The following is an 8,907-nucleotide window of genomic DNA, read 5'->3' on the forward strand; positions in this document are numbered from 1 at the left end:
TAAGAGAGATCAATGATCAACTTGTGTGTCTATGGGGTGCCCCTTGCCTCAGTATATAAAGGAGGAGAGGAGGGGAGGCCGGCCGGCCCCTGTGGGCGCGCCAAGTGTGGAGTCCTACTAGGACTCCAAGTCCTAGTAGGAGTCCACCAAAGGGAAGGAGGGAAGAAGGAAGGAGAGGGAGGAGAGAAAGGAAAGGGGGGCTGGCCCCCTAGTCCAATTCGGTTCGGGCTAGGGGGGCCGCGCGCCCTGCCTTGCCCTGCCTCCTCTCTTCCACCACTTGTCCCATGAGGCCCAATACTTCTTTCCCTTATTCCCGTATCTTCCCGGTACTCCGAAAAATACCCGAATCACTCGGAACCTTTCCGATGTCCGAATATAGTCGTCCAATATATCCATATTTACATCTTGACCATTTCGAGACTCCTCGTCATGTCCCCGATCTAATCCGGGACTCCGAACTACCTTCGGTACATCAAAACACATAAACTCATAATACCGATTGTCACCGAACATTAAGCGTGCGGACCCTACGGGTTCGATAACTATGTATACATGACCGAGACAGATCTCCGGTCAATAACCAATAGCGGAACCTGGATGCTCATATTGATTCCTACATATTCTACGAAGATCTTTATCGGTCAAACCGCATAACAACATATGTTGTTCCCTTTGTCATTGGTATGTTACTTGCCCGAGATTCGATCGTCGGTATCTCAATACCTAGTTCAATCTCGTTACCGGCAAGTCTCTTTACTCGTTCTGTAATGCATCATTCCGCAACTAACTCATTAGTTATATTGCTTGCAAGGCTTATTGTGATGTGCATTACCGAGAGGGCCCAGAGATACCTCTCCGACAATCGGAGTGACAAATATTAATCTTGATCTATGCCAACTCAACAAGTACCATCGGAGACACCTGTAGAGCACCTTTATAATCACCCAGTTATGTTGTGACGTTTGGTAGCACACAAAGTGTTCCTCTGGTATTCGGGAGTTGCATAATCTCATAGTCATAGGAACATGTATAAGTCATGAAGAAAGCAACGGTAATAAAACTGTAACGATCACAATGCTAAGCTAATGAATGGGTCTCGTCCATCACATCATTCTCCTAATGATGTGATCCCGTTCATCAAATGACAACACATGTCTATGGCTAGGTAACATAACCATCTTTGATGAATAAGCTAGTCAAGTAGAGGCATACTAGGGACACATTGTTTTGTCTATGTATTCACACATGTATCAAGTTTCCGGTTAATACAATTCTAGCATGAATAATAAACATTTATCATGAAATAAGGAAATAAGTAATAACTTTATTATTGCCTCTAGGGCATATTTTGTTCAGTTTTGGCACTCAACTCGCGGATTCTCGAGGTGACATTGGGGTAATCTACGCATAGGGGTTGATGCACGTTCTTGTCTTTGTTTCTCTGGTAGAAATCTTGGGGCACTCTTTGAGGTTCTTTGTGTTGGATTGAGTATTATGAATCTGAAATTATTTGGTGTTATTTTAGTACGAACTCTTGGATAGATCGATTGGAAAGAATAGCTTCGAGGTGGTTTCGTACCCTACAAATGATTTCTTCTTATGTTCTCCGCTAGATAGGAACTTTGGAGTGATTCTTCATCGCATGTTGAGGGATGGTTATGTGATCCAATTATATTAGCATTGTCGAGAGATTGCACTAGCGAAAGTACGGACCCTAGGCCTTGTTTCTAAGCATTCCAATGCCGTTTTTGTGCCCGTTTACTATTTGCTACCTTGCTGTTTCTATTTATTCAGATTATAAAAATATATTTCTACCATCCATATTACACTTTTATCACCATCTCTTCGCCGAACTAGTGCACCTATACAATTTGCCATTGTATTGGGTGTGTTGGGGACACAAGAGACTTTTATTATTTGGTTGCAGGGTTGTTTGAGAGAGACCATCTTCATCCCAAGCCTCCCATGGATTGATAAACCTTAGGTCATCCACTTCAGGGAAAATTGCTACTATCCTACAAAACTACGTTTGGAGGCCCAACACGAGTCTACAAGAATAAAGTTGCGTAGTAGACATCAAGCTCTTTCTAGCGCCGTTGCCGGGGAGGTTAGGTAAGCGGCACTCACACCCCATCAACGAAGCTCTTTTCTGGCGCTGTTGCCGGGGAGGTGAGTGCTTGAACGTATATCTTTAGATCTTGCAATCGAATCTTTTAGCTTCTTGTTTATCACTAGTTTGGTTTATAAAACAAAACTACAAAAAATGGAATTGAAGTTGCATCATATTATTCATCTTTATAGTGTATTTCGTGAAAATGATGGAAAGAAAAATTGTGCTCAATTGATAGAAGAAGAATTCAGTAAAATGTTTGGTATAAATTATGAGCATGATTCCAATGTTGTTAGTATGAATTCTTTGAATATTCATGATGCTAATGATATGCAAAGCCATAAGCTTGGGGATGCTATGTTTGATGAAGATGATATTTTTAGTCCCCCAAGATTTGATGTGCAAATTTGTTATAATGATTACATGCCTCCTATTTATGATTATAATGATGAAAGTGGATTTGGAGAGGTCATGACTGTATTTAGTGATGAATCCACCATTTTGGATGAGGCTTCAATTGACTATGATAACAAAGTTCCTATCTATGATGATTATGCTGACGACATGTATGCTATAAAGAATAATGATAACCATGAAACTTGTCATCATGATTTTAATTTTCAATCCCATGATAGTTATTTTGTTGAGTTTGCTCCGACTATTATTCATGAGAATAAATTTCCTTATGTGGAGAGTAATAAAATTTCTATGCTTGTGGATCATGAAAAGAATGCTTTGTGTGATAGTTATATTGTTGAATTGATTCATGATGCTACTGAAAATTACTATGAGAGAGGAACATATGCTTTTACATATTGCAAAAATATCAAGTTTCCTCTCTTTATGTTAAAAGTTTTGAAGTTGCACTTGTTTTGCCTTCCTATGCTAGTTGATTCTTGTTCCCATAAGTTGTTTGCTCACAAAATCCCTATGCATAGGAAGTGGGTTCGACTTAAATGTGCTAGTCATATGCTTCATGATGCTCTCTTTGGGTTTCAATTCTTGTCTTTTATGTGAGCATCATTGAAATCATCATGCCTAGCTTAAACGGCATAAAAGAAAAGCGCTTGTTGGGAGACAACCCGACACTTTTAATTACTGTTTTTGTGTGTTCACATGATTAATCTAATGTATTAATCACTTTTAATTGCACATGATTACTGTTTTTGTTGGGAGACAACCCGACATGTTTCAATAAAGTGTCAAGTAAAGCCTTTGGGATAGTGTGGGTGATAGTTGACTTGAATCTGTGCAAAAACAGAAACTTTTGCACCCAGTCCAGAAATTTAAAAAATTCACTAGAACGTGATTTTGATCTGAATTTTTGACAGGTGATAGATATAAAAATTCCCTACATTTTCCTAGTTTTTCAGAATTTTTGGTGTAGTAGAAGTATGGTTGGAGTACAGATTACTACAGACTATTCTGTTTGGACAGATTCTGTTTTCAATGCATAGTTTGCATGTTTCCTAGTTTCTATGGCTTATATTGCTCAATATAAATTATGGAAATGATATGCTACAGTAGGCATTGTGTGGAAACAATTATGAATCTTGTCTTTGACAGTACCAAAGTGAAATGGTTTGCTCTTTATCACACTAACCTATCTCACAAAGTTCCGTTAAGTTTTGCGTGATTGAAGTTTTCAAGTTTTGGGTGAGATGTCGATATGAGGAGAATAAGGAGTGACAAGACCCTAAGCTTGGGGATGCCCCGGAAGGCATCCCCTCTTTCGTCTCCAACATTATCAGTAACCTCACTTGGAGCTACATTTTTATTCGTCACATGATTTGTGTTTTGTTTGGAGCGTCATTTTCTTTTGCTAGGATTTGCTTGTTGTTATTTATAATAATGTTTTGCATCTTTATTTTTTTGGCAGTAAAAATGTCAAGGATAGCATTTACCAGCCTTATTTTGTAAGTATATGTAACGACCCGACCCGAATGGATCAAGTCTCTATGCTTAAGTGTCATCCCTGGATCGGTATGCTGACACACACAGTACTCGAGAATTTATAACAGAGGTAAATCACATGTATAAAGTAACGTAAATACTATTACCTCAATCCATATAGCAATGGCAAAGTTGAGTGTAGACATCGTAACCCTAACGTATCACTTACTCATCATAAGAATTCCTGCAACATGAGACGTTGCAGCCATGTAGGTCAGTACATTGAATGTACTGGCAATTTCACACTGTAGAGCAATGCTGAATAATGGCTATCACTACATGCATATTTGGCCGGTGGAGGCTCTATGGTTATCATTTGCATAAAGCTAGTTTTTCCCTACAACAAAGGAATATATTTTATTTAACTACCAAGTTGGTTGAAAAATATTTTATTTAACAATCGCAAAATAATAATTATAACCCAACAAATTAATTAAGTAAAATGATGAGGATCAAATCAATAATTCAAGTACCAGATACTCAAGATGTCCATAACCGGCTACACGGCTAATCATGATTAGTTTGTACACTCTGCAGAGGTTTGCGCACTTTTCCCCACAAAACTCGATCTCCTCTGTTGGATTTCTCGCACTGCATGATGTTTGAGAAACGGATGACGAGACACCGTCTTTCCGAAGAGGTCCCCTTAACCGATAGATAGGCCGGTACACCTACAATCCCCTACATCTGGTAGCCTATCATGGAAAGGATTCCCACAACTTACTCAACTATGCCAGAGCCCATAACGGCTTGTGGCTGCACACGGATGTTTCTAGCATGAATAATCTTATGATCCCCTTGAGCCTCGGTGGCATTCCATAGGGTAATCACACGGGTACTCCGGGATTCCCTTGGGCAAGCACTCGGTTCTCTAGGTGCCCAGGAAAACCACTGGGTGCTCCAGGGTGCTGTGACGCCCCCGATTTGACCGTACACTAATCATGCACGCAAATGTGTACGACCAAGATCAGGGACTCACGGGAAGGTATCACAACACAACTCTAAAACATAAATAAGTCATACAAGCATCATAATACAAGCCAGGGGCCTCGAGGGCTCGAATACAAGTGCTCGATAACAGACGAGTCAGCGGAAGCAACAATATCTGAGTACAGACATAAGTTAAACAAGTTTGCCTTAAGAAGGCTAGCACAAACAGGGATACAGATCGAACGAGGCGCAGGCCTCCTGCCTGGGATCCTCCTAACTACTCCTGGTCGTCGTCAGCGGCCTGTACGTAGTAGTAGGCACCTCCAGTGTCGTAGGTGTCGTCGTCGACGGTGGCGTCTGGCTCCTGGACACCAACATCTGGTTGTGACAACCAGATAGAAAAGAAAAGGGGGAAAAGAGGGAGAGAAGCAACCGTGAGTACTCATCCAAAGTACTCGCAAGCAAGGAGCTACACTACATATGCATGGGTATATGTGTAAAGGGGCATATCAGTGGACTGAACTGCAGAATGCCAGAATAAAAGGGGGATAGCTAGTCCTGTCGAAGACTACGCTTCTGGTCATCTCCATCTTGCAGCAGGTAGAAGAGAGTAGATTGAAGTCCTCCAAGTAGCATCGCATAGCATAATCCTACCTGGCGATCCCCTCCTCGTCGCCCTGTTAGAGAGCGATCACCGGGTTGTATCTGGCACTTGGAAGGGTGTATTTTATTCAGTATCCGGTTCTAGTTGTCATAAGGTCAAGGTACAACTCCGGGTCGTCCTTTTACCGAGGGACACGGCTATTCGAATAGATAAACTTCCCTGCAGGGGTGCACCACATAACCCAACACGCTCGATCCCATTTGGCCGGACACACTTTTCTGGGTCATGCCCGGCCTCGTAAGATCAACACGTCGCAGCCCCACCTAAGCACAACAAAGAGGTCAGCACGCCGGTCTAACCCTATGCGCGCAGGGGTCTGGGCCCATCGCCCTATGCACACCTGCACGTTGCGTACGCGGCCGGAAGCAGACCTAGCCTAGTGGCGTTCCAGTCCAATCCGGCACGCGCCACTCAGTCGCTGACGTCAAGAAGGCTTCGGCTGATACCACGACGCCGGGATACCCATAACTACTCCCGCGTAGATGGCTAGTGCGTATAGACCAAATGGCCAGACTCGGATCAAATACCAAGATCTCGTTAAGCGTGTTAAGTATCCGCGAACGCCGACCAGGGCCAGGCCCACCTCTCACCTAGGCGGTCTCAACCTGCCCTGTCGCTCCGCCACAAAGATCCACTTGCGGGTACTCCTACGAGCCGACCCGACTTTAGTCATCACATGTGCCATGTATATAGTATATAAGTATATACCCGTGATCACGGCCCAGGTGATCACGGCCCGATAGTATAGCATAGCAGACGGACAAGAATGTAGGGCCACTGATGGAAAACTAGCATCCTATACTAAGCATGTAGGATTGCAGGTAAAGGTAACAACAGTAGTAGCAAGGATAGGCTATGCATCAGGATAGGATATCGAAAAGCAGTAACATGCTACACTACTCTAATGTAAGCAGTATAGAGAAGAATAGGCGATATCTGGTGATCAAGGGGGGGCTTGCCTGGTTGCTCTGGCAAGTAGGAGGGGTCGGCAACTCCGTAGTCGAACTGGGCAGCAGCAGTGTCGGTCTCGTAGTCTACCGGAGAGAGGAGGGGGAAGAAACAGTAAATACAATGCAAACATAAGCATGACGATGCGTGACATGACAATGAGCGGTGCTAGGTGTGTCCTAACGCGACAGTAGGTGGTACCGGTGAAGGGGGGGAACATCCGGGAGGTATTCCCGATGTTTCACGTTTTCGGACAGACGGACCGGAGGGGGAAAGTTGCTAGTTCGATAGGTTAGGGAGGTGTGGTGGACGAACGGACTGCGTATTTGGATTCGTCTCGTCGTTCTGAGCAACTTTCATATAGAAAACATTTTCATCCGAGTTACGGTTTAAAAGATATGAATTTTCAAAGTTTATTTGAATTTCTGGAATTATTTAATTAACAGAAAAAGGGATATGACGTCAGCATGACGTATGAGCGACGTCAGCGGTCAACAGTCCGGGTTGACTGGTCAAAACTGACACGGGGGACCCACCTGTCATAGACAGTGGGTTAACAGAAGATTAAACTAATTATTTTTTTAGTTGATTAACTACTGGGACCACCTGTCAGTGAGTGATTAGATTAATTAATTATTTTTATTTATAAAACATTTTTCTTTTCCTTCTTTTTGCGGCGGGGCCCGCATGTCAGTGGCTGGGCCTGCCCAGTCAGCACGTTGACTGGGTGGACCCAGTCAACGGGGCCCTCGGGCCCACTGGCAGTGGCACTGGGGGGGCCAGGCCAGCCACGTCGGCGGCCGGCGCCGGAACGACTCCGGCGACCAAAACAACGGCGGCCCCTCGCCGGAGTTGGCCGGAATCGCGCTACGGGGCTCGGGGAGGAACGGGGCTAGGCCCATTCGAAAGAGCTCGCAGCGCCGCATCCAGCGGTGGCCGGGGCTTCGCCGGACTTGGCCGGAATCGGCGCCGGCGAGCGGCGGAGGCGGCGGCGCGCACGGGTGCCCGACGGAAACGTGGCTACGGCGGGCTGTCGAGCAAGCGGAGGGGCTGGGAAGCTTCTACGTGCGGTGGGGAGTGCTGCGGGCTTGAGCCCGTGACCAAAAGGTCACCGGAGACCCGCCGGCGGCGAGCTCCGCGGCGCGGCGTTCGGGCGCGCGTGGGGAAGAAGCTAGGGGGCGCGCGAGAGAGAAAGGACAGGGCAGGAGGGGGGAGAGGCTCACCGCGCGGCACACGGAGGCCGGTGAGAGCTTAGGAGCAGCAGGTCGGCGCCGGGGAAGAAGGGGGTCGCCGGCGTCCGAAGTTGAAGACGAGCTCGGGGAGGACGTTGCAGTGGCTCCGAGCTTCAACGGAGAGGCGGAGGTGGTGTAGTCGAGGGCGGCGACGGCGTACGACATGGCGAGGTGGCGATCGGGGCACGGTGGCCGTGTGAACGACGGGAACGGCGGCGAGCGCGTCGGGCGTGGGGAAGAAGAGAGCGGCGCGGATCTGGGGGGGGAATGAGGGAGGCGCAGGGGCCGAGAGGTGAGCGGGGTGAGTGGGAGAGAGGCCCGAGGCGGCGGGGGTGCTGGCGCCCTTATCCTCCCCGTCGCCGCGAGGTGGTGCGGCGGGGACCGGCCCCTGTTCCGACCCCGGTCGAGGGAACAGGGAAGGGGGCGAGGGGGGAGAGGTGGGCTGGGCCGGGGGTCGGCCCAGTTGGGCCAGGGGTCCAGTGGGGGGGGAAGGGCCAGCTCTTTTTTTTTCTTTTTCTGTTCTGTTTTCTGTTGTATTTTCTTTTTATTTATTTATTTCCTTTTCTGTTTTATTTCATTTAAAAGTATTTAGTTATTTTATAAAAATGAGTTTCCTCCACCATAATTATCAGTGTAATATTTGGCACCCACCGAACATTTTTTTTTAAATTTTTGAAAACTTTTATTTTCCACTTTAATTTTAGTTGAAGTTTGAATTAGGAGTTTGAAAAGAAGTGTGATTCCAAATGTGATCATGCCCTGTTTAGCAACATGATTAGCTTAATCACAGAGAGTTACTGTAGCATGATCCTCAGGGTGTTACAGGTGCCCCAACCATTCCACCCAGATATGTATTAATGTAGCCACCTTAAGTTTAAACCTTAGTTTAATAATAACTCTCACATCTGTCATGAATTCTCTCAAACCAAACCACGTCTACGAGCATAGCATAGCAGTATAAGCATAACGTAGTAATCCCAGGGTTTGAATGTAAGACAATAGGTTCCTACCTCATCAACTACTTCCCAATACCCACATGTTATCAAATCCTACTCATGCAATGTTTGAGG

This window comes from Triticum aestivum, chromosome 1D (genome assembly GCF_018294505.1).
Source record: "Triticum aestivum cultivar Chinese Spring chromosome 1D, IWGSC CS RefSeq v2.1, whole genome shotgun sequence".
In the NCBI taxonomy this organism is placed as follows: Eukaryota; Viridiplantae; Streptophyta; class Magnoliopsida; order Poales; family Poaceae; genus Triticum; species Triticum aestivum.